The following is a 23,831-nucleotide window of genomic DNA, read 5'->3' on the forward strand; positions in this document are numbered from 1 at the left end:
CTCACAAAAATCTTGTACTCCACCGGTAAATGTCCAGGTGCATAAATAGCAGAAGTGCATTCAGGTTTAGGAAGTTCCTTGATTCTGGAAGTTGTCTGAATACAAGATGTTGTTTCCAGAGTCCTTAGCAAGGGTTTCCTTCCCAAGAGCCTTCGGAAGGAGGGTCACCCGCAACACTGCATCACAAAGCTGACAGAACTGACCCCTTCCAACCTGGGCCCACTGCTGGAACCAGCTTAGTCCATGCTTATTGAGTATCTACTATGTGTCAAGCGTTTATGCACCTTATCTCACCTAATGCTCACATCAGCCCTGAACAATATATCATGATAATCCTAAATTCACACATTAAGAAATAGAAGTTTAGAGGCATTGCATGATTCAAGGTCGCATAGTCAGTCAATAGCAGAGTCAGAATTCAAACCCCAGGCCTATTTGACTGCAAAATCAATACCTTTATTTTTATCCTCTATTGCCTCTGTTTTGTGAATACTTCCAAGGTCATGCCAAGTTTGTACTTCTTGTGATGTCCTCCCCCAACTCAGACCAAGTGACAATTCCGGGGAATTTATTATTAAGCATCTCTATTTGCAAAATTTCAGTATGTTTTAAACTGAAGACAAAGGACTTTGTATAAAAATGAACTAAACGATTTGCTTAAATCCCTCAAACTGTAAATTAACACACATTTAAATGGCAAATGGCAAGTACTGAAATAAAACCCCTGAAATGCAATTATGCTAAACTGTAGTCTCTTTACTAGAACAAAAAAATAATGAGAAACATAAAGTAATTATCGATTGCAGGGAACATTGTATCTCCTGCCCTCAGGAGGTCTACTTTAATTAGGTAGAGTAGATCATGCTCAGATTAAAATATTCTGCTTACAGTAAGCATTTGTACTTATAAATATATTTCAGGGTTAAGGATTTGAAGCCCCTACTGCCATAGATAAAACATCTAATATTTTCAAGATTGTGTCTTGATATTTTAAGCTAGACCCAAAGCAGCAGTGAAGCAATATCAAGTTGTAGAAACTACCCAGATCTTTCAATCCTGTGTGCTTTAATAACCCGGGGTTATTGCAAAGCTGTCTGGTTAATTCCAAAGGAGCCACTACCGTAAATGTAAAGTGGGAATAATTATCTTACAAGAGAGGAGATGGAGAATAACCCTACGTTTACAAAAGGGAAATATTATTCTCTTAAAAATTTTATGGCTTTAAAAAATAGTTTAGTTTCATTTGCCGAATTTCACTAATTGACCAGTAAACAAAAGTGAAAAAGTAGGTTCAAATAACTTTATAATGTTGAACAATAAGTGCGATCACAAAATATTTCTCCTTGGCTGCCCATTTTTTCTTTGTTTTAGGAGTACAATCCAGTTACCAGTTCAAGTGTTCTGGCTTTTCTTTGAAAACTACTTATTTGCTTCTTGACTACAATCATGTGCTTTCAATTTCTTTTGCATTTTACCACTTACTTTCTACAGCATTCTTTTATGGATGAACGACTGCCTGGCAAAATAGAAACTGAACCACAGTATGTAATTAAGTTCTTTGCACAATGGAAGTTAGTCATCGACACAATTAAACGACTGGCTTCAGAATCCAGCACTGGAGGAATGAACAGTATAACCAAAGAGCATTTGTTCCAATAAGATTTTCCTAAATTGTAGGATTGAAGAAATCTGCCTGCTTTTTTTGGTGTCCTAACAATAATCCAAAATAAATTCTCCTTCCAAATCTGAAAAGAATTCATGTCAGATGATATCTTGTTTCTTCCATTTTCATTTTTTTTGCAGTTTTGCATTGTTTTACTTCAAAATATTGGTGACAAGATAAAATAGAGATATTATTTTTCGAACCCTGCAAAAAAAGTCCTAAAACATAAAATCTACTTTTTTAAACAAAGAATAATTTACTAATATTTTATTATTTTAAAATAATGCATAATGTTAATAAGTGCAATAAACTATAATATGCAATAGTCAAATACAGTGTAATGTTTCACTTTAAATTATAAGTAACACTTAGTTTTTTTAAACACTTTTAGTTTTGGGGCGCTTGGGTGGCTCAGTCAGTTAAGCGTCTGCCTTCAGCTCAGCTCATGATCCCAGGGTCCTGGGATCTAGCCCGACATCCCCTCCAACTCTGTGGTCAGTAAGGAGCCTGAGACTTTTCTTCTGCCTGCAGGTCCCCCTGTTTATGTTCACTCTCTCTATATATATCTGTCCGTAAATTAAAAAAAAAAAAATCTAAACACATTTAGTTTTAGTTAGAAATGATTTATTTAGGAATGCTCTAGAGCTGTTCTAACTTGTGACACAAAATTCAATTTCAAGTTGATGTTGATCAAGCAGGTATCTAGATTTAAAAAATATAATGGAAAGCCATTAAGTGGCTGTAAATGTACTAGAAGAAACAAGGAAACTATTAGTAGGTATGGTTTGGTTTTGAAATTTTTATTTATTTATTTTTCATTCTTCTTAAAGACTTTATTTATTTATTTGACACAGAGAGAGAGAGACAGCTAGAGAGGGAACACAAGCGGGAGAGTGAGAGGGGGAGAAGCAGGTTCCCTGCCGAGCAGGGAGCCTGACGCGGGGTTTCGATCCCAGGACACCGGGATCACAACCTCAGCCCAAGGCAGACGTTTAATGACTGAGCCACCCAGGCGCCCCTGAAATTTTTAGTTTTTAAAGTGAGATATGAGAGTAAAAATCTTGAAGAGGAAACAATACAAGGTCCATTAATCAATGTATAAAAATATTTCTAATTATCCCTTGCCCTATGATCACCTTTTTATTTCTCATTAATAGGTTCCAGTTGGAGCACCTATGAATTCAGATAAACGTATAAAATGTAGAATCACACATTTAAATAGATGCCATAAAGTTGTGATGATATTTGGTATTTCAGGGACTCATTTGTTGTTGATATTGATATAGTGTCTAAAGGATTGTATGTAAACGAGACTGAGTCTTACACGGTCTTACTGCTTGTAAGTTATCAGAAAATTCCTCCTTTGATATTTTTGTTGTAAAGTTTTCATTATAATAACTAGCATATATAGACTTGACCACAATCAGATATACAAAAACATAAATATCGAGAAAACTTCAGAGTATGCTGCAATTAGTATTCCTGATATGATTTTTGATAAGGCATTTGCTTTTCCTTTGATGGAGGATCATAAGTATTTTCTGGTTGATAGCAATTGAGTGTGGCTACATGAGTTACTCCTATAACCATTAAAGCATTGTATGAAATTTGAATTTGGGACTGGGGGAGGATACCTGTGAAGTTGCAGGAAGAAAAACAGAGGAAATAAGGAAACACTGTGAGCACAAATTGATTTTGAAATTTTTGTTTTCAGATTGCCTCTGATCATACTGCATCTACCTCTCACTGGAATGCACCATCCTTAGCTTTTTCTTTAGGACATTAAAGTCCTGTTTCCTCTTCTCGAATGTTACTATTCCGTCAGAGTAAATTGCTCACTGTTTTGCTATAGCTATTTTCTCCAAGGAATTTATCTGTTAATGCATTGGTGAATACCTGCAGATTAGTAAATTGCCTCTTTAGAGAGAGGAAGGAAGGCATTCTGCCTTATAACATAGAGAGCTCTCAAAAATGTGAGAATTTTTAGGCCTTGAGTATTCTTGTTGGAGAATGTTTTGACACAGATTTTTCCTTTTGCACATGGGAGGCAGGCAGCCACTTACTTGCTCTAAAGCAAAGGAAAGGCAACATCTGGCTTCAGGGTTGATATTACTCAGACCATCATCTAATTTGGTTTAAATAAGGCTGGAGCAATCTGAGTCACTGAAGAAGAGAGTGGAAGATATAATTAACTATCCCATGATCTGGGTTGTAAGAGAGAACAGGGATTAAAAAATAAAATCTGCATTGGATAAAACATTGGCAGGGTGGGAACTTATTGGTTTTGTTCCTCAAAAAAATTTCCAAAGTATTAGTTGAAGAACGAGATGGGACATTTGCAAGGAGTGATCATGAAGAGGTATCAGCAGGATGTCCAGGCTTGTGGGTTGAGGTCTGGTCAAGAAGCTGAAGTCAGGAGAAGACAGCAGGAGCAACATCCAAGCACAGTTTTTCTGCCCAGTGACCTGGACCTTTGCATTCTAGCAGCACGAGGTCTTCCTTGGCCTCCAGTGGAAACACCACCAAGTTTCATGCATGGCTTCTCACATGAATTATTTTCGAGTTGATATATCCATTCTTTCATGCTTCTGCCCTAAAGTTAATTATTGGGTGATTGTCATATGTCACCTATTACAAGATGTGAATCTTGATATCTAGGAGAATGTTAGATTCTACCTAAAGAGAGAAGTAGGTGCCTGAACGGTACACCACAAGGGACTTGGGGAAAATATAGAAGGTTCAAGTAACCTAGACTCAGGGGATTGGTTAGATTTCAGGAAGCTGGGGCTCCTCAGCAGTAATGAAAGACAAGGAAGAGTAAGATGAAGAAAGACCAGAATGCTCCAGAGAGCAGCACCTGCAAGGCCTTTCTCTGGATGAGAAGAGTGGGGAGTCTGATATTTTAGAATCGGAGTGTGCAAAAGGGCTGCAGCCGTCAGACCCCACGGGGTACTTAATGGCCTCTACATAAACTTGAGTTTATCCTCTAGCCGATAGAAAGCCATTGAAGAGTTTCAAGTAGAGAGGTAACACCTTCAGATCCATCTTTAAAAAGATTCTTCTAGGCACAGTAAAGAAAACTTCTGGAGGGGAGCAAGATTAAGGGTAGGGAAACCAGTTGGGCAGGTGTTGCAGCAAGGATTTATGTCTTTTTAAGTGGAGACCGTGTAGATTACACTTAATTCCATAACTTCTCATGGATGTTTAAATATCATGCTCATTACTTTAGAGACTTGACTGCTCCCTTTTAAACTTAAGAAAGTGTGATTTTCCTTTTTTTGCTTTAAATTAACTCACGATTTCTGGACAAAGACTGTAATGGACTCTGTCAGATATGGAAAAACCTTAATCAAGAGAAGATATCTTCACCAAATAACTTTATATTAAGTAAACAGGAAATTCATGAATGGAGTATCATATTCTAAACACCTTTTAATAATTAATTTCAAGAGAGATGTTGTAAGAAATTTTCCTTCTAAACCAGTGCTTGGGGCGCCTGGGTGGCTCAGTTGGTTAAGCAACTGCCTTCGGCTCAGGTCATGATCCTGGAGTCCCGGGATAGAGTCCCGCATCGGGCTTCCTGCTCAGCAGGGAGTCTGCTTCTCCCTCTGACCCTCCCCTCTCTCATGTGCTCTCTCTCATTCTCTCTCTCTCAAAAAAATAAATAAAATCTTAAAAAAAAATAAAAATAAATAAATAAAAATAAACCAGTGCTTACTTACTAAGCATATGGAAGGACTCATGCTTTTGTGGATTGCTATTCAATTGCACAGGTGGTTTGACCACTTACACATTAGTATGACATTAGCAAAAAGTTCAACTATCTTGTTTCTATGTCTATCATTGCTGTAGTAGAATCTTTATATATCAAAATAAAATTATTTTAAGAAATAAAGAAAGGCATTTTAATGGACATTTATAGAACATCAAAAAGAACAAACATCTAGCATGCTGTTAATAAGAAATCAGAATGTTACTCCTAGAGAGTAACTGCAATACTGCCTTCTGTTAGTTTGTCTTATACTAAAATCAGTAATTCTAAATTTTATATTATAGGTGGGCCATATTAAATAATGAAAGAGCCTGGACTTAAAATCAAAATATGTGTGTTGGAATTTTGGTTTCTTTTGTTGATAGTATATGATAATATAATCATCTTTTTGGGACTTCAGATAGGATAAACTAGATGATATTTAAAATTCTTTTCAGTTCGAGATTACGGTGAGTTTTTGGACTTTAGTCATGTATACATTTATAAATATACAGACTAACTTAGTAATGAAAAATGCCATAAGACTTGCTAGCAGCCACAGTCTTGTAAAATATAGGAGCTTTATATGAAATTTCTTCTAGACAGCTATTAGGTATTCCACATCATTTGCAAGCTGAATGCTTGCATAGATTCTGTCCAGTATATAAGGATATTCCCAGTAGCTGAGCAATTTGCATGTTTCAGTAACACTAGAGTAAAGCCTTTGAGAGTCTGTGACAGCTAGGATCAGAGCTAAGATAAATTAAACATGTTTTTGTGATCCTTAGAGCCAAGGATTAATGTGCATTTTGAAAATACAAATGTGCCTTGGAAAAAGTCATGTTTTTCACACAAAATATGAGCCCTTTGATTTCGTATACTCACCAAGTTTTCTCCACTTTAGCAAGAATAAATGTTTCCACAATCTCCAATCAAGCATTATAATTGTCATTGTTTGCACTGAATAAGAATCTCTGAAGGACAGTTAAATCAAGTATAGTCAATGGGGGTGTAATGAAATTTAGATGTCAAAATACAGATGTTCATTCTTGAAAACTGTTTGCAGGTATATAAATTAAAATGTCTGAGGATTGATCAAGTAACTGAAGTTCCATAGACTTGTGAACAGGTCTTGGTAGGACCTAGATGATGATGATGATGATGATGATAATGTGTATGTGTGTGTTTTAATCACAGAGTTTTAAATTTGGGGGGCCATATTAAAAATCAGAAATTTTCATATAACAATCCAGGTATTACTTTCTTTTTGAAAACCAAGAATGACATGGAGCTGGACATAGGCTTTGTTTTGGTACCCATTTACATTTATTTGAAACCTATGAACATTTGAGTTTAAAGCACAGTTTTGGACCAACTCAAAGATTTCTTGTCTTTTTGACATATACACTAATTTATCAGCACTCCAGAAATACTGTGAAGAGAGAATTTATGAAATTGTTGAATACATACAGGGACAAAAGCTAGCATGATAGACTTCAACTTTAGTGATGGCTGTACAGATTCCAACATTTCTTACTCAAAGTCCTGAAAATCAGACATGCTTCATGAATGCACTAACCTGGAGCCTATTTCATCTCTTGGAGATATGAGAAATTATTGAGACAAAGTGTCTCAATAATTATATGAATCATAATGCAAGGTTTGTGACATATATTTTCATTGTTTATAAATAAGTTTTTGTTTCTTTCAGTAACTTATTTTTAACAGGTGAAATTGCTGGATAGTTAAATTCACCAGAGGTGATATTAATGTAGCCCAAAGTAGGTCCTCATTACGACAGACTATGAGGAGTATAAAAGACAAAGGGACAATGAAAGAGAGATTTTTAAGGTACTATACTCAATCATGCCTATAGTTTTATTTATTTATTTTTTTATGCCCATAGTTTTATACTGGAAAAGTCATGGTTATCACAAGAAGCAAATATCTGAAAATATATATTTTGAGAAAACATTTGGTAAGAAAACACTATAGGGTAGTCAATTAGAATTTCGGAAATTTTATTTTGAAAGTAAAAACACTTTAAGCTCCTTTGCTGGAAGAATTCTTAATTGTCATATAAACCTCTCACCAAGTTTGCTTTTGTGAGCCAGGGCAAATAGACAACATATATTTTTTTAAGATTTTATTTATTCATTTGAGACACAGAGATAGAGAGAGAGAGAGAGAGAACACGAGCAGGGGGAGAGGCAGAGGGAGAGGGAGAAGCAGGCTCCCCGCTGAGCCAGGAGCCCGATGTGGGGCTCGATCCCTGGACCCCAGGATCATGACCTGAGCTGAAGGCAGATGCTTAACCATCTGAGCCACCCAGGCACCCCTAGACAACATATTTTTTAATGGCAACAAAGAGCAAATACTTTTCTTACCATAGGCAATGAATAACTATAGTCCTAGTTATAGGACTATAACTACTCGTCTCCACTTGGCAAAAGACAACACTCAAAAGTGTATTAATAAATGTCTTTGACTATTAAGACTAATGAAATTTTTCTCTTTTTTTTAATTCTTGTGTTTGTGCTCTTTGTAAAGTCAGGCAACAGTCTAGTACTCTTTAGTTAGGAAATGGAGACGACATCTATTTTACCAACATCACTATTCCAAGTGTTCATAAAGCATAAAAAGTACATAAATATGTAGACATATGTTTTTTAAAAATTAGATATGTAAAGCTCTTTGGGAAAATATGTCCTGCAGTTTTGTCCTGTGGAATTATTTTTCAAAGAATAGGAAACACACACACACTTAAGATAGACAGTTTTTCATTGTCAGTTTTAAGATAATAATAGGAAACATAATTTTATGAGTCATAGCCTGCTTGACTTTAATCCTTTTAGACATTGCAACCATTTGATTAAGTGTTATATGAGCTTTCTCCTCCAACACTCTCAAAGTGTCATCTGTCATAGCCTTGCTGTCACAGCCATAAAATATGACTGTCTAATGATATTAGAACCAAGAAATATGATGTTGGGTTTGGCATTTCAGATCAAAATGTTTCTTTACTGTAAACCATGTAGCATGGTCCCTGTGTACATAATGAAAGAGAAAATATCAATTGAGACGATGGATATGGCAGCTTTGGGGAAAAAATAGACTGAAAAAAATAGCAACTTTACTTCTTACCATATTTAGTGCAGAATACCATGAATAAAGATCTATTATCTATTAATTTTGATTTTTTCTAAGTAAACAATTTTGTATTTATTCCTGTGAACTAGTGGAAAGTCATGCATTCGGGCTAAGTCACTTAATCAGATCATTGGCAATAGCTTGCGTTGCCTCCCTTAATATTGCATCAGATTTGTTCTTACCTGGTCCCTAAAGATAGCCTAATATGTTGTTGACACTAAAAGTGTCAACTAAATGTGAAGTATAATCTCATGGGCTTTGAAATAAAATAAATATTTCATAGTTCTTTTTTAGGAATATAAAATTCAGCTGTATGATATTGGGCAAGTTACATATCTTCTTTTTCTTATTTGTAAAACGATGCTTCCAATATCTAAATGGCAGAGATTTTTGTGAATTAAGTGGAAAAATTTATATGAAAAAATGTAGCAGAGTGCTTTACATGTAGTATGTACTCAATAAAAGATAGCTATATTCATCATTGGGAATATTGTTGGAAACATAATAAATCCATTCCTGTCCTTATACAATGATGTGGTATAGACCTGTAATTTGGAAGTTCACATCACTATACATCAACATAATTAAACAACTTGTAGAGAATATAAGGTAGTGCAACAGAACTAATTGAGGAGACAGAGTGGTTTTAAGAATTGTTGTTTTGATTCATGGAGCTACATGAATTTTGAAATATGTCAGAAGAGACAAGATATAAATGCACAAAGTAGACATAGATTATAAGGCAGGAAAAATGATTGTTAGAGAAAAGTACCATGTATTGAATGGAAGGAAATTTAGCCAGACTATTGGATGTGGAGAGTATGGCATGTTTATTTAGCAAGCAACCACTAAGAACAGTGTGAAAAACTCATAAACATAGGATTTGCCTTCCAAAAACAAATGTGCAAGTGGTGGAACTGGAAAACATATAAATACCTTTAGATAAACTTACCAGACTGTAAAAATGTACAAAATGTGAGAAACACTTCTGAAATGGTGCTGTGAGGATCTCTTTGGGACTTCTTTCCAGCAAAACAACCATAACTCATGAAAGTAATAAAAAACAAAAAAATAAATAAAAAAACTCTTAAATCTGTGGGAATTATTCTCCAGGAATTTGCAAACAGCAAATGGAGAAACATTTATTCAAGAAAATCTGTGCAATCTTGGGGTGCCTGGGTGGCTCAGTCGGTTAAGCTTCTGACTCTTGGTTTCGACTCAGGTCATGATCTCAGTGTTGTGAAGTTGAGCACAGTGTTGAGCTCCATGCTTAGCATGAAGTCTGCTTGAGATTCTCTCACTCCCTCTGTCCCTTCCCACATCATGCACATGCTCTTTCTTTTCCTCTCTCCCAAATAAAATAAATAAATAAAATCTTTAAAAAAAAAATTCTGTGCGATCTTAGTCTGTATCATTGTATCCAAACCCTGCCCCTTCTCCTCCCTTAGCTCATTGTGGTGAAAGATCTACTCTGGGCTGGTGCAACCAAGAAGATGGAATTCATTCTTCTGCCAGCTCCCAGTGTAAGGTGATGACTTCTCCTTGAGAAGGACAGACTGTGACCATTACTCATCCCCTTCCTCCAGCTCATGTTGCAAAAGCTATATTCCAGACTAACACAGTTAAGAGATCTGGAGTTCCCTTTCTCTAGTCCCTCTAACTCATGAGTGTCTGGCCTAGAATATTGGGACCCATTTTCCCCCTACCCCAGATTGCTCATAGGTTGGAAGTTATATGCCAGTGGAAGCATACAAGAATACAAGGCTATCATACACTACTATCACCTCAGTGTCCAGTCCTAGGGTAGAGTTTCACTCCCAGAGAAACAGGCCACTGTCCTTGCCTCCAGCTCTGGACCAGTGGCACAGAGCTTCTGCACAGGGGGAGATGCAGTCTACAAGAACACAAGGTGCTATGGCTCTCCATAAAGAGATTGCCTTTATTTGAAACACAAGGGGGAACATTCATGCCCATGGACAGAGTTAAAATCAGTGGAGATCTTGGAGCAGAACAATTAAGAGGAGATTTCCATGATAGTAATGGGCTTCATGACAGCAACAAGTAGACCAGATAGAAGTTTAACAAAAAGAGCCATGGAAATAATTGAATAAGAGGAGCCATCCTGGAGTTAAAAGCAAGTTTCAAAGACTGACCTGAAAGAAATTTTGAGTGTACCCCTGCAAATGGGGTGGCCACACTTTATTTGGATAAGACAATGGGAATATCTATGCCCCAGAGAGTGGTTGAAAACAATATACTAATCAGCTAGCAATTAGAGGAAGTTAACCAAATGTGATACCACTAGAGACACACCATCAAAAGCTTAGCAGAAAGATCAGGTAAAGAGACAGTTAAAGAGGTCAAACTAACACCACAGTTACTTCTGTGTAGGTTAGGGGAACATTCAAGGCTGTACCCTCCAAAAGCAACATCAGGGGCTGCATATTGAGAGAAAAATAGAATTTGCTGAACTAGTCTAGCCAAATAATTAAACAAATAAACAAGCAAACAATAAGACTGGAGGACAAGGTGTCAGGATCTAGATATGCTACAATATATTATCTAAAATATGCAGCAGGGGCACCTGGGTTGCTCATTCATTAAGCATCTGCCTTCGGCTCAGGTCACGATCCCAGGGTCCTGGGATCGAGCCCCGCATCAGGCTCCCTGCTTGGCAGGAAGCCTGCTTCTCCCTCTTCCACACCCCCTGCTTCTGTTCCCTTTCTCGCTGTGTCTCTCTCTGTCAAAAAATAAAATCTTTAAAAAAATAAATAAATATTCAGCAAAGAAATTGTGTCATGCAAAAAACAGAAAAGTGTGATCTGTTAAAAAAAAAAGGCAATAGAGATTGCTTTTGAGAGAGCACAAATGATGCACATAGAAGAGAAAGACTTCAAAACAGCTTAGAAGTATTTTCAAAGATATAAAAATAATCATGATTAATGAATTAAGGAAGGCATGATAATAGTATCTAACCAACTAGTGAATATAAATAAAGGGATGGAAATTGTTTTTTTGTTTGTTTGTTTTAAGAATCAAATAAAAATTCTGGAGTCCAAAAGTATGGTAATCAAGATGAAGAACCTACTCAAGAGGATCAGCAGTAGATTTGAGCTAGTAGAAATAAAAATTAGTGAAGTTGAAGATGGATTGAGAAATATTATGTAATGTGAAGAACAGAGAGAAAAGAGAATTAGGAAAAATAAGCATAGCCTCAGAGAAATGTAGGATAACATTAAGTGAAGCACTACATGAATAATGGAGGTACATGAAAAGGAGGAGAGAAAATGAAAAAGAAAAATAATGTAAAAAATAATGGCTAAAAACTTCCCAAATTTCACCAAATATATTTTTCTGCACATCCAAGAAGCTCAGTGAAATCTAGTAGGATAAATATGAACAGATCAACACCAGACACATCATGATCAAAATGTTGACTGTCAAGGACAAAGACAAAAATCCTGAAAGCAGCAAACTGAACTAACTTGTCATCAAGGGAACTTCAATAAGAATAAATCTGACTTCTCATGAGAAACAATGGATATCAGGAGACAGTGGTATGACATATTTAAAGCACTGAAAGTAAGAAATAAAACTGTCAACCTAGAATCTTATAATTAGCAAACTACCCCCCGCAAATTACTTAAAAATGAAGGTGAAAATACAACATTTCCAATTTTTTAAAAAGATTTATTTATTTATTTGGGACAGAGAGAGAGAGAGAGCAGGGGGGTGGGCAGAAGGAGAGGGGGAAAGAGTCTTAAGCAAACTCCACACAACACAGAGCCCAACACAGGGCTTCGTCTCATAATGCTGAATCACAGCCCAAGCCTAAACCAACAGTCAGATGCTTAACCCACTGCACCACCCAGGCACCAGTCCAGATTTTTTAAAAATTAGAATTTCTTGCTAGTAAACACCCCTCACAAGAAATACCAATGAAGTATTTCAGGCTAAAAACAAGTAACATCAGTAGTAATTTGAAACCACATACACTTGAGAGTGCTGGTAAAGACAATTATGCAGGTGATCATAAAATACAGTTAATTGCATATTACTGTTCTCTTCTTTCCCAATTCATGCTATGAAGTCAGTATCACCCTAAGACCAATGCCAGACAAAAACATCACACACACACACACACACAAAAAGCTACAGATCAATATCTCTTATGACTGTAGATGCAAAAATCTTCAACAAAATACCAATAAACCATATCTATCAACACATAAAAAAGATTATATGTAAATTATAAGTCCCATGGCCAAGTGGGATTTATCCTAGGAATGCAAGGTTGGTTTAACCATACAAAAGTCAATTAATGGAATTAACCATATTAATAAACTAAAGGATAAAAAAACCACAATTATCTCAAGAGACACAAATTATTTTTTTTAAATCCAGCACTCTTTCATGATAAAATCACTTGAAAAACTAAAAATAAAAGGGATCTTACTCAACCTGATAAAGAGAATCTATGAAAAACACACAGATAACATCATACTTGGTGGTAGAAGACTGAAAGATTTCCCTCTAAGACCAGAAACAAGACAATAAGTCCACTCTCAGCATTGCTTTTCAATATTTTACTTGATTTTGGAAAGGACAATCAGGCAATAAAAACATAGAAGAAAGAAGAAAGAAATACATAGAAGAAAAAAGAATTTTGGAAAGAAACTTTAAAACATCTTTTTTTTTTTTTTTTGAATATGATGTGATCTTGTATATAGAAAACCTGAAGGAATCTACTAAAAAATCCATTACAACTAATAAACTATTTTGGCAAGGTTGCAGTATTCAATATCAATACTCAAAAGTCAATTGCATTTCTATACACTAGAAATGAACAATCTTCAAATAGAATTAAAAAATAATTCTACTTAAAATAGTATTAAAAAAGAATAAAATAAAAAGGAATTAATTTAACAAAATAAGTGTAATACTTGCACTCTGAAAAATGCAAACCATTTGAGAGACACTAAAGAAGACCTAATAAATAAAAAGACATTCCTTTGTAATGTCTTTCTAAGAAATAGACATTCCACATTCATAGATTGGGACATTTTTTAGAGTTAAAGCTTCAATACTCCCAAATTAATCTAGATTCAATACAAGCCTATCAAAATTCCAACTATAATTTTTAAGATTTATTTATTTCAGAGAGGGGAGAGCATGAGTGGGAGGGGCAGAGGGAGAGGGAGAGAGAATCCGAAGCAGACTCCATGCTGAGCATGGAGCCCAACATGGGGCTACATTTTATGATCTTGAGATCACAACCTGAGCCAAAACCAAGAGTTGGTTGCTTAACTGACTGTGCCATCCAGGCGCCCCTTCAACTACATTTCCTAAAAGAAAATTGACAAGTTCAGGGGCACTGGGTGGTTCAGATGGTTAAGCATCTGCCTTCAGCTCAGGTCATGGTGTCCACGTCTTGGGACTGAGCCCCATGTCAGGCTCCCAGCTCAGTGGGGGGTCTGCTTCTCCCTCTGCCTCTGCCTCTCCCCCTGCTTGTACTTTCTCTGTCTTTCTCCATTTCAAATGAATAAATAAAATCTAAAAAAAAAATTGACAAGTTTATTCTAAATACATATGGAAATTTGAGACACCCAAAATAGTCAATACAATCTTGAAAAAAACAAAGTTAGGGGACTTGCATTTTCTGATTTCTAAACTTACTACAAAGCTACTATGATCAAAACAGATAGATACTGACATAAGATAGACCCAAATATAAATGGAATAGTATTGGGAATTCCAAAATAACCTTTACATTATGGTTAATTGACTTTTGTCAGACATGCTAAGAAAATTCAATGGGAAAAGGATAATCTTTTTAAGTAATGGTACAGTGAAAGCTGGATGTCCACATGCAAAACAATGAAGTTCAATTCCTTCTTTATACCATAACAAAGAATTAGTTCAAGTCCAAAATATATGAGCTAGAACTATAAGTCTTACAACAAAACATAGAGTAAGTCTTCATTACCTCAGATTAGGGAAAGTTGTTTTAGATAAGGTAACAAAACACAAGGAAGAAAAGAAAAAAAAATAATTTGGACTTCATCAAAATTAAAAACTTTTTTTCCACAGACTTAAACTTCCACAGACTTCCACAAATTTAAATCCACAGAATGGGAAATATATTTGCAAATCATAAATCTGGTAAGAGCTTTGTGTCCAGAATATATAAAGAACTCTTACAACTTAAAAAGATAAATTTAAAAATGGGCAAAGAATCTGAATAAACCTTTCTCCAAAGAAAATATACAAATCACAAGTGTTGGCAAGGAAGTGGAAAAATTAGAACCCTCATACATTGTTGGTGAGGATGTAAAGTGGTGCAGCTGTGTTGAAAAACAATGTGATAGTTTCTGAAAATGTTAAACTCATCACATGACTCAGCAATTCCACTCCTAGGTATATATTTAAGAAAAATGGAAAAATACTTCCACACTAAATGTTTATAAATGTTTATAAAATCATTATTCATTATAACCAAGAAGTGAAAACAACTTAAATCTCCATCAACTGATGAATGTATAAAAAAATGTGATGTAGCCATATGATGGAATATTATTTGGCAATAAAACAGAATGGAATATTGATACATGATATAACATGAATGAATCTTGAAAACATTTTGCTCAGTGAAAGAAGTCAGTCACTAAGGACCACATACCGTATGATTCCATTTGTAGGAAATGTCAAAAATAGGCACATCTATAGAGATAGAAAGTAGATTAGTGTTTGCCAAGGGATGCAGTGGCAAATGGAAATGAGAAGAACAAATAATATGTACAAATTTTCTTTTTAGGATAATGAAAATAATCTGAAATTAAATTGTGATTGTTGCACAACTCTGGAGTACTGATACATGCTACAATGTACATGAACTTTCAAAATGTTTTGCTCACTAAAATAAGTCAGTCACAAATAATCCTATATTGTATGAGGCCATTTGCATGAAATGTCTAGAACAGGCAAGCCTGTGGAGATAGAGAGTTTATTAGTGGTTTCAGTGTTGTCTGGGGCTGGGGGTGGGGGGGGCACAGGGATTGTGAGTGACTGCTAATATGTATATTTCTTTCCAGGATAATGACAATGTTCTAAAATTAAATTGTGATGATGGTGACACATCCCTGTGAAAATACTATAACCCATTAGATTATACAATTTAAACAGGTGAATTGAATGATTTATGAATTATATCTCAGTAAAGCTATTGAGAACTGTGCATAGGAAACGCAGCTAAACTTAGCAGGAATTTAGGTGGGGAAAATCAGACAGCATATGGACATCACTGAAAGGTAGAAAGAGAAAACATGTATTGTTATATGTGTAGAGCCATGCCCAGGAGCCTAGAAGCAGACAAAATTCAGAGAGGAGAATTCTAAGAATTTTAATATTTGAGAGTAATAAGTAGTGGAAATTTTTACAAAATTTTTTCCCAAGATTTTTTTTTTTTTCCAGGATCTAGAAAAGAATGAGCATGATAGTGTTTGTGAAGTGGCCACATCTAGGAAGAGAGAGAAGTTTCAGGGGCAGACAACTAATCATAATCAGAGTTGACCAGATAAACTAAATAAGATGAAGAGTCAGGATCCACATCTGAGGATGAATCCTGGAATACAGAAATGACAGAAAAAGTTTTTAAAAAATATTTTAATTTAAAATTTAATTTTAATTGTGATTACCGACATCTAACATTAAATTGACCATTTTAAACATTTTTAAGCATAGAGTTCACTAAGTATATTGACACAGTTGTATAACAGATCTCTAGAATTTTTTTTCATCCTGCAGAATTGAAACTCTATACTCATTAAACACAAATTCCCCCTCTCTCACCCAGCCTTTGGCAACCACCTTATATGTTCTGTTTTTATGATTTTGACTATGTTAGATACTTAATGTGTGTGGACTCATACAGTTTTTGTCCTTGTGTGACTGGCTTATTTCACTTTATATAATGTCCTTGAGGTTCATCCACATTGTAGCATGTCATGGGAGCTCCTTTTTTTAAAGGCTGAATAATATCTGTTGTATGTATATATCACATTTTCTTTGTCCGTTCACCAATGATGGATATTTGGGTTACCTCCACCCCTTGACAATTATAAAAAATGCTGCAATGAACATGGGTATACAAGTATCTCTTCAATATCCTTCTTTGAATTATTTTGGATATATATCCAGAAGGGGGATTGCTAGATCATATGGTAATTCTATTTTTAATTAAAAAAAAAAAAAACTTGCATACTGTTTTCTATAGCAACTGTACCACTTTACATTCCCACCAACAGGGCCCAAGAATTCCAATTTCTCCACATCTTTGTGAGGACTTGTTTTATGTTCTTTTGATTGTGGCCATCCTAATGAGTATAAGGTGGTATCTCATTGTAGTTTTGAATTGCATTTCCCTAATGACTAGTGATGGTGAGCATCTTTTCACGTGTTTGTTGGCCATTTGTATGTCTTCTTTGGAGAACCGTCTATTCAAGTTATTATCCCATTTAAAAAATTGGGTTATTTCTTTTGTTGTTGCTAGTTATAGGAGTTCCTTATATATTCTGGATATTAATCCTTTATTAGATATATGATTTACATATATTTTCTCTCCTTTTATAGATAGATCACCTTTTCACTCTGTTAATGATTCCTTTTAATGACAGAATTTTTCACATAGTAAAAGATGCTTTTTTTCCTTGTCTTTCTTTCTTTTCTTTCTTTCTTTCTTTCTTTCTTTCTTTCTTTCTTTCTTTCTTTCTTTCTTCCTTTTTTTTTTTTTTTTAAGAGAGAGCAAGAGCACAAGCAAGGGGTGGGTGGTGGGCAGAGGGAGAGGGAGAGAGACAATCCCAGGAAGGCTCCATGCCCATACCCAGCACAGAGCCTGATGTGGGGCTTTATCTCAAGACCCTGAGATCATGACCTGAGCTGAAATCAAGAGTTGGGTGCTCAAGAAACTGAGCCACCCAGGCACCTTGGGTTTTTTTTGTTTTTTTAGGTTTTTTTGTTTATTTGTTTGTTTGTTTGTTTTTCTTTAAGAAAGTGTTACTTACAAAAGTGCATCCCTATAAATTGGTTCAAGTTGAAAATACATTTCTCCATGCTGCTGTCTCTAGGCACAGACCACAGCACGGACCACTATTTCCACATCTGCTGGACACTGAATAGCAATATTAGAACCCTGATGCTGCTGATTCCGAAAAACTTGCCATAGCTGCCACCCCTGACCCTAGTCTCACCAGAAGAAAAGCTTACTCTGATTCCTGCTTCTATATCTCACTAGCTTCAAAAGTTGTGGCAGCTTTATACGCTTGACAGAGCCTAAGTGAGAAAGTCTGCCAATGCTTTAGCTACGAGTGAGGGTTGGAGAGTGAACAAGTCATTTTCAGCATCTCAAATGGGAGATAAGCAAGGTCCCCTTAAGGAAGAATTCCTCAAACATAGATAGAATGATTGATGTTGTGGCTGAAAATTAAAAATGACAGCCAACACTCACCCTTAGGAAGCAAAGTTTTTTTTTTATATAAAATATATCTTGGTACCATTATTATAAATAATCATGCTCCTGACGGGCCATTTAGATAATCCAAAGAAATGCTTTTTACATTTTTATGTATACAGAATAGTAGGGCAGCTTTCAAGCTCAGGGTTCTTCATTTAGTTAATAGCCCTTGTTACAGACTTGGTGTATATGTTTATGATAATGCTTAGAGTCAGAAAAAAGGCTTCATTTACCTGTAAGTCTATACTACTTAGGCAGATAATACGTATCAATGATGGAAGAAAGAATGGCTCAACAAATAATAAATTAAGCCATCCAAATCAATATCTAGGACCTATATGATCATAGATGTCATGGCTGATTACTCTCAAATCCTGAAGAGTACAGGCAATTACCTTTTTATTGCACTTTGTTTTATTGTGCTTTGCAGATATTATGGGTTTTTTGTTTGTTTGTTTGTTTGTTTTTGTTTTTTACAAATTGAAGGTTTGTAGCAACCCTGCATCAAGCAAGTTCATTGGTGCCATTTCTTTTTCCCACAGCATTTGCTCACTTTGTGTCTCTGTGTCACATTCTGGTAATTCTAGCAGTACTTCAAACTTTTCTATTATTATTATATTTGTTATGGTGATCTGTGATCAGTGATCTCTGATGTTACCATTGTAATTGTTTTGGCTCACCACAACTGCATCCACGTAAGCCAGCCAACTTAACCGATAAATGTTGTGTGTGTTCTGACTGCTCCCTCCTCTCTTCCCCTCTCCCCAGGTCTCCCCATTCTTGGGCCACAACAATATTAAAATTAGGTGAATTGACAACCCTACAATAGCCTCTGAGTGTTAAAGTTAAAGGAAAATTCTCACATCTCTCACTTTTAAATCAAAAGCCAGAAATGATTAAGCTTAGTGAGGAAAGTATGTTGAAAGCTGAAATAGGCCAAAAGTTAGACCTTTTGTGCCAAACGTTTAGTCAAGTTGTGAATTCAAAAGAAAAAGCTTTGAAGGAAATTAAAAGTGCTTCTCCAGTGAACACACACAAATGATAAGAAAGTGTAACAGCCTTATTGCTGAGATGGAGAAAGTTTTAGTGGTCTGGATTAAACATCAAACCAGCCACAACATTCCCTTAAACTAAATCTTATCCAGAGCAAGGCCCTAACTGTCTTTAATTCTGTGAAGGCTGAGAGAGGCGAGGAAGCTACAGAGGAAAGGTTTAAAGCTAGCAGAGGTTGGTTCATGAGATTTAAGGAAAGAAGGCATCTCCACAACATAAAAGCAGCTAAAGCTGATGTAGAAGCTGCAGCAAGTTATCCAGAAGATCTAGTTAAGATAATTGATGAAGGTGGCTACACTAAACAACAGATTTTCCATGTAGGTGAAACTGCCCTCTATTGGAAGGAGATAGCATCTAGGACTTCATAGCTAGAGAGAAGTCAATGCCTAGGTTCAAGCTTCAAAAGACAGACTGACTTTCTTGCTAGGGGCTAATGCAGCTGGTGACTTTCAATTGAAGCCAAGGCTCATTCAGCATTCCACAAGTTCTAGGGCCTTCCCAGATTATGCTAAATCTACTCTGCCTTTGCACTGTAAATGAAATAATAGAGCCTGGATAACAGCACTTCTGCTTACAACATGGTTTACTGAATATTTTAAGCCCATCTTGAGATCTACTGCTCAGAAAAAAAGATTCCTTTGAAAATATTGCTGTTCATTGACAATAGACTGGGTCACCCAAGAGCCCTGATGGAGATGTGCAATGAGATGAATCTTGTTTTCATGCCTGCCAACATGACAGCTATTCTGCAGCCCATGGATCAAGGAGTCATTTCAACATTCAGGTCTTATCATTTAAGAAATACATTTTGTAAGACTATAGCTGTCATAGATAGTGATTCCTCTTATGGATCTGGGTAAAGTCAATTGAGAACCTTTTGGAAAGAATTCACTATTCTAAATGCCATTATGAACATTCTTGATTCATGGGAAAAGGTCAAAATGTCAATGTGAACAGGAGTTTGGAATAAGTTGTTTCCAACTTTCATGGATGACTTTGAGGGGTTCAGGACTTCAGTGGAGAAAGTAACTGTAGATGTGGTGGAAATAGTGAGAGAACTAGAATTAGAAGGGGAGCCTGAAGATGAGTGTGACTTGCTGCAATCTCATGATAAAACTTTACTGGATGAGTTGCTTCTTATGGATGAGCAAGAAAGTGGTTTCTCGAGATGAAATCTACTCCTGGTGAAGATGCTGTGAAGACTTTTGTAATGACAACAGAGGATTTACACTATAACATAAACCTGGCTGACAGCACAGTGACAGGGTTTGAGGAGATCGATGCCAATTTTGAAAGAAGTTCTGCTAGGATAAAATGCTGTTTAACAGCGTTGTATGCTTCAGAGAAATCATTGGTGGAAGGAAGAGTCCAACGATGTGGCAAATTTCACTGTCTTATTTTAAGAAATCGCCACAGCCACCTCCACCTTCAGCAACCACAACCCTGATCAGTCCGCAGCCACCAGCTTCGAGGCAAGACCCTCCACCAGCAGAGATTATGACTCACCGAATGCTCAGATGATAGCAAGTTTTAGAAATAAAGTATTTTTAGTGAAGTTATATACCTCAGTTTTTGGACATAATGCTATTGCACATTAGACTACGGTACAGTGGAAACATAATTTCTATATGCACTGGGAAATCAAAATATTTGTTTGACTCACTTTATTGCCATATTTATTTGATTGTGGCAGTCTGGAATTGAACCCATTATAACTTCAAGATATACCTGTAGTCTATAGGGTGTCATTTGGTCAAATCAATATTTCTTCTTCAAAGCCTAGAACAGATCACATGCCATACCCACTCATATTAAGGATGGAAATAGCCTTATGGTATTTTCTTTCTGGAAAATGAATCTACATTACTTATACTTATCTACACTTAACATACTGCCTGTTGTCTGCAGAAATTAGTAAGTTACTCAAAGACTTTTATATTACTTTACTAACAGATTTTGATATAGACAGCTATTATCAAAACTATTTTCAGCATACATTTTCACCAGGTCTTGCATTCTTACATTTTTATAATTGAAAAAATAATATTTATCCCACATGAAAATTTACATGGCATATTTTCAGAGCTTAAGCATCTGAAATACCCAAAAATCTGTTACCAAAGTTAATCATTTAATTAATATGCTCCAGAATTTTTACCAATAATAATTTATAAGCAGATGATATGACAAAGCATTTAGCATTAGTTAGTATTTTAATTTTAAAAAAATCTCCACATCAGAATCTCAGGGAGATCCTGCATGTAGCCCTGCAGTTTTGTCCGAGGGAGGCCAAAGCTAACACTAGAAGGAAGTGGTCCCTACCTCAAACAGGGGAATTTCAACTGAAAAGAGTCTTTAAGTTTAAAGTTAAATATTTTCACTGAATTAAACAAATATTTATGATGTCCACATATGTGAAACAAGACAGATTCCTATTGATCTTCCTCGATCCAGTTTATTTTACTCCATTTCCAGTCAGACTAAGGATGGATTTCACAGATTAAAAAAAAAAAAAAAATGATGGATTCTCAGAGTTTAGTAATGGTGGTATTAGTTTTGCAGGCGCTCACCCTGAGCCAGTGACATGGGCAGATTTATATTAATTCCAGAATTGGCTGGAAAACTTCAGTTAAGCATGGGAAGGGGAGTGAGATGTGAGTCACAACCACAAAATGCTTTATCTCATGTGAAACTGGTGTAAGTGAGAACTTTAAATGGTATTGACAGGAGTGTGAATTTTCTTTTTTGAGTGTTCCACCTGCCTAAAAGTGGAAGCTTCCCCTGCTGCTGCCCAGGCTGTCCTCATTTGAGGGATAAACAAAAGCCTCCTCTCCAAAAGTCTGTCAATCCAGCACTTTTACGAGGCACTGAATTCATTTAAAGAAAAAAAAAGTGCTAACTGAATACATTGTCAAACTAAAAATGATTTTAATTTTTTAAAGGGAGATTTGGCATACCTAATCCTCTGAATAATTATCTCAGCAGTGTGTAGTTAGTTTTGTGTTACTACTATGATGGTGAAAAATCCAGTATCCTACACACTATTTTAATCAGTAGTTACTGTCAGAAACCAAGGTATAACCAAGCAAGAAATGGCTACAAAATATGCACAAAAATGCCATGGGACACTTCAATAAATAAACGTTATCAGAATAACTATTAATAAAATCCAAGATTATTTGCTTTTATTTTCTAACATTAAACATAAATTTATACAATTTAAAGGAAGATTCTGATATTTTTAAACCAATTAATTATTTTATTATTTCTTATTTCTGTTTATTATTATTTCTATTTATTATTTCTTGACAGATTCACATTAATTTATCCACGGGAGAAACTTACTGAAATATCAACTTAACTTACTACCTTTGACTTTTCTTATCTTTTTATTTTGGCCCCAGCAAATTATTATTTTTTAAATGTTTTATTATGATTTTAAGGTAAAGGAAGAAAACAAATTTTGTGTGCCCTCTTTCAACTCAGAGATTATTGTAGGTCATTTGTCTATGTTTATACAATGGAAATATATATAATGTCTCCAGTTATGAGGCATCACAATTTTCTTCTTTCCAATATCAAGTCGGGAACATTTTTTTCAAGTACTCCTTTCAAGTGTTGCTCTTTCATTTCATCTACTCACACAGAGGACCTGATAAAAGATGGGATCTAGTTAATACTACTGATCCATTGTGTTCACATCGGCTTCCTCTGTGGTACTGTGATCATAAGCAGTGCACATAGGAGGCATTTTGGTACTTATTGTGCATAATTATTAAGGTGTGACAAAAGAAGGAAGGAATTGCAGAAGCAATCTGTTCTTCAATCTGGGCTGTCTGAGGATCCTTTCAGAACAGCAGAGTGTTAATTTCCTGAACATCTCATGATAAGGAAAATAAGCCTTCTCTGACAAGAAAGTTGCCATAAAAACATGCCATTAGTGCATGATTTATTCTCCAGTGTAATAAAAACCCTAGTGAAATAAGAGTTAGTTCCTTAGGTAAGGAGGCACTCAAGCTTTTGTAAGCCATTGATGTCCTCCTGCCAAGGGAAAAAAAGAGAATTTGTTTATATTTTGAAAGTTAATGAATCCCCTCAGTTTAAAATAATTTTTACTCCTTGGAAGCAGTAATGAAAGAGATCTTTTTTTATGATGAGTCCTAGTGATATGAAAGCCCATTATTCTGCAAATAGAGCAGTTTGCAAAACATCCACAGTTACAGAAGTACCATTTACCAGTTAATAAATATTATTTACTTGTGCATTGGTTTCAGACAACTGTGAAAATTAGTAAACACGTTAAAATTCTAAGTACATATGCCACATAAAAAATTTTTCATTTAACAATAAAAACAAATCTGTTTTATATGATAAGCTTGAAAATAAACCCTGGTGCTTTTGTTTTTTACCATCATTTAACAGGTTATCCTTAAAGAAAATACCCTATTCAGGAAAATGAAATTAACCAACAATTTGTCCTTTTAAACTTACTTGAATCAGGAAAAAATAATTATACCGAATGATACAAAAATACCTATTTTTTCCCTTGAGTTGGAAATACTGGGTTATGTTATGCAATTTTGGTCTGCAAAACAACCCACCAACTCAGAAGTAACAATCTATGCTTCTTTGCTCCCTGTGAGGTTCCAGACCTAGTTACCTTGGAGACTACTGTCTGTCTTACTCTATACCCTCAGGAGTTTCAG

General features: G+C 35.5%; 1 pseudogene; it reads left to right on the plus strand.

Moving 5' to 3' along the window:
- The window catches only part of LOC118017304, a 93,570-nt pseudogene extending 72,924 nt beyond the window's left edge, over window positions 1–20,646 (plus strand).
- Window positions 20,647–23,831: the final 3,185 nt, after the last annotated feature.

Source organism: Mirounga leonina, unplaced genomic scaffold (genome assembly GCF_011800145.1).
Source record: "Mirounga leonina isolate KUSES-001 unplaced genomic scaffold, KU_Mleo_1.0 Mir_169, whole genome shotgun sequence".
In the NCBI taxonomy this organism is placed as follows: Eukaryota; Metazoa; Chordata; class Mammalia; order Carnivora; family Phocidae; genus Mirounga; species Mirounga leonina.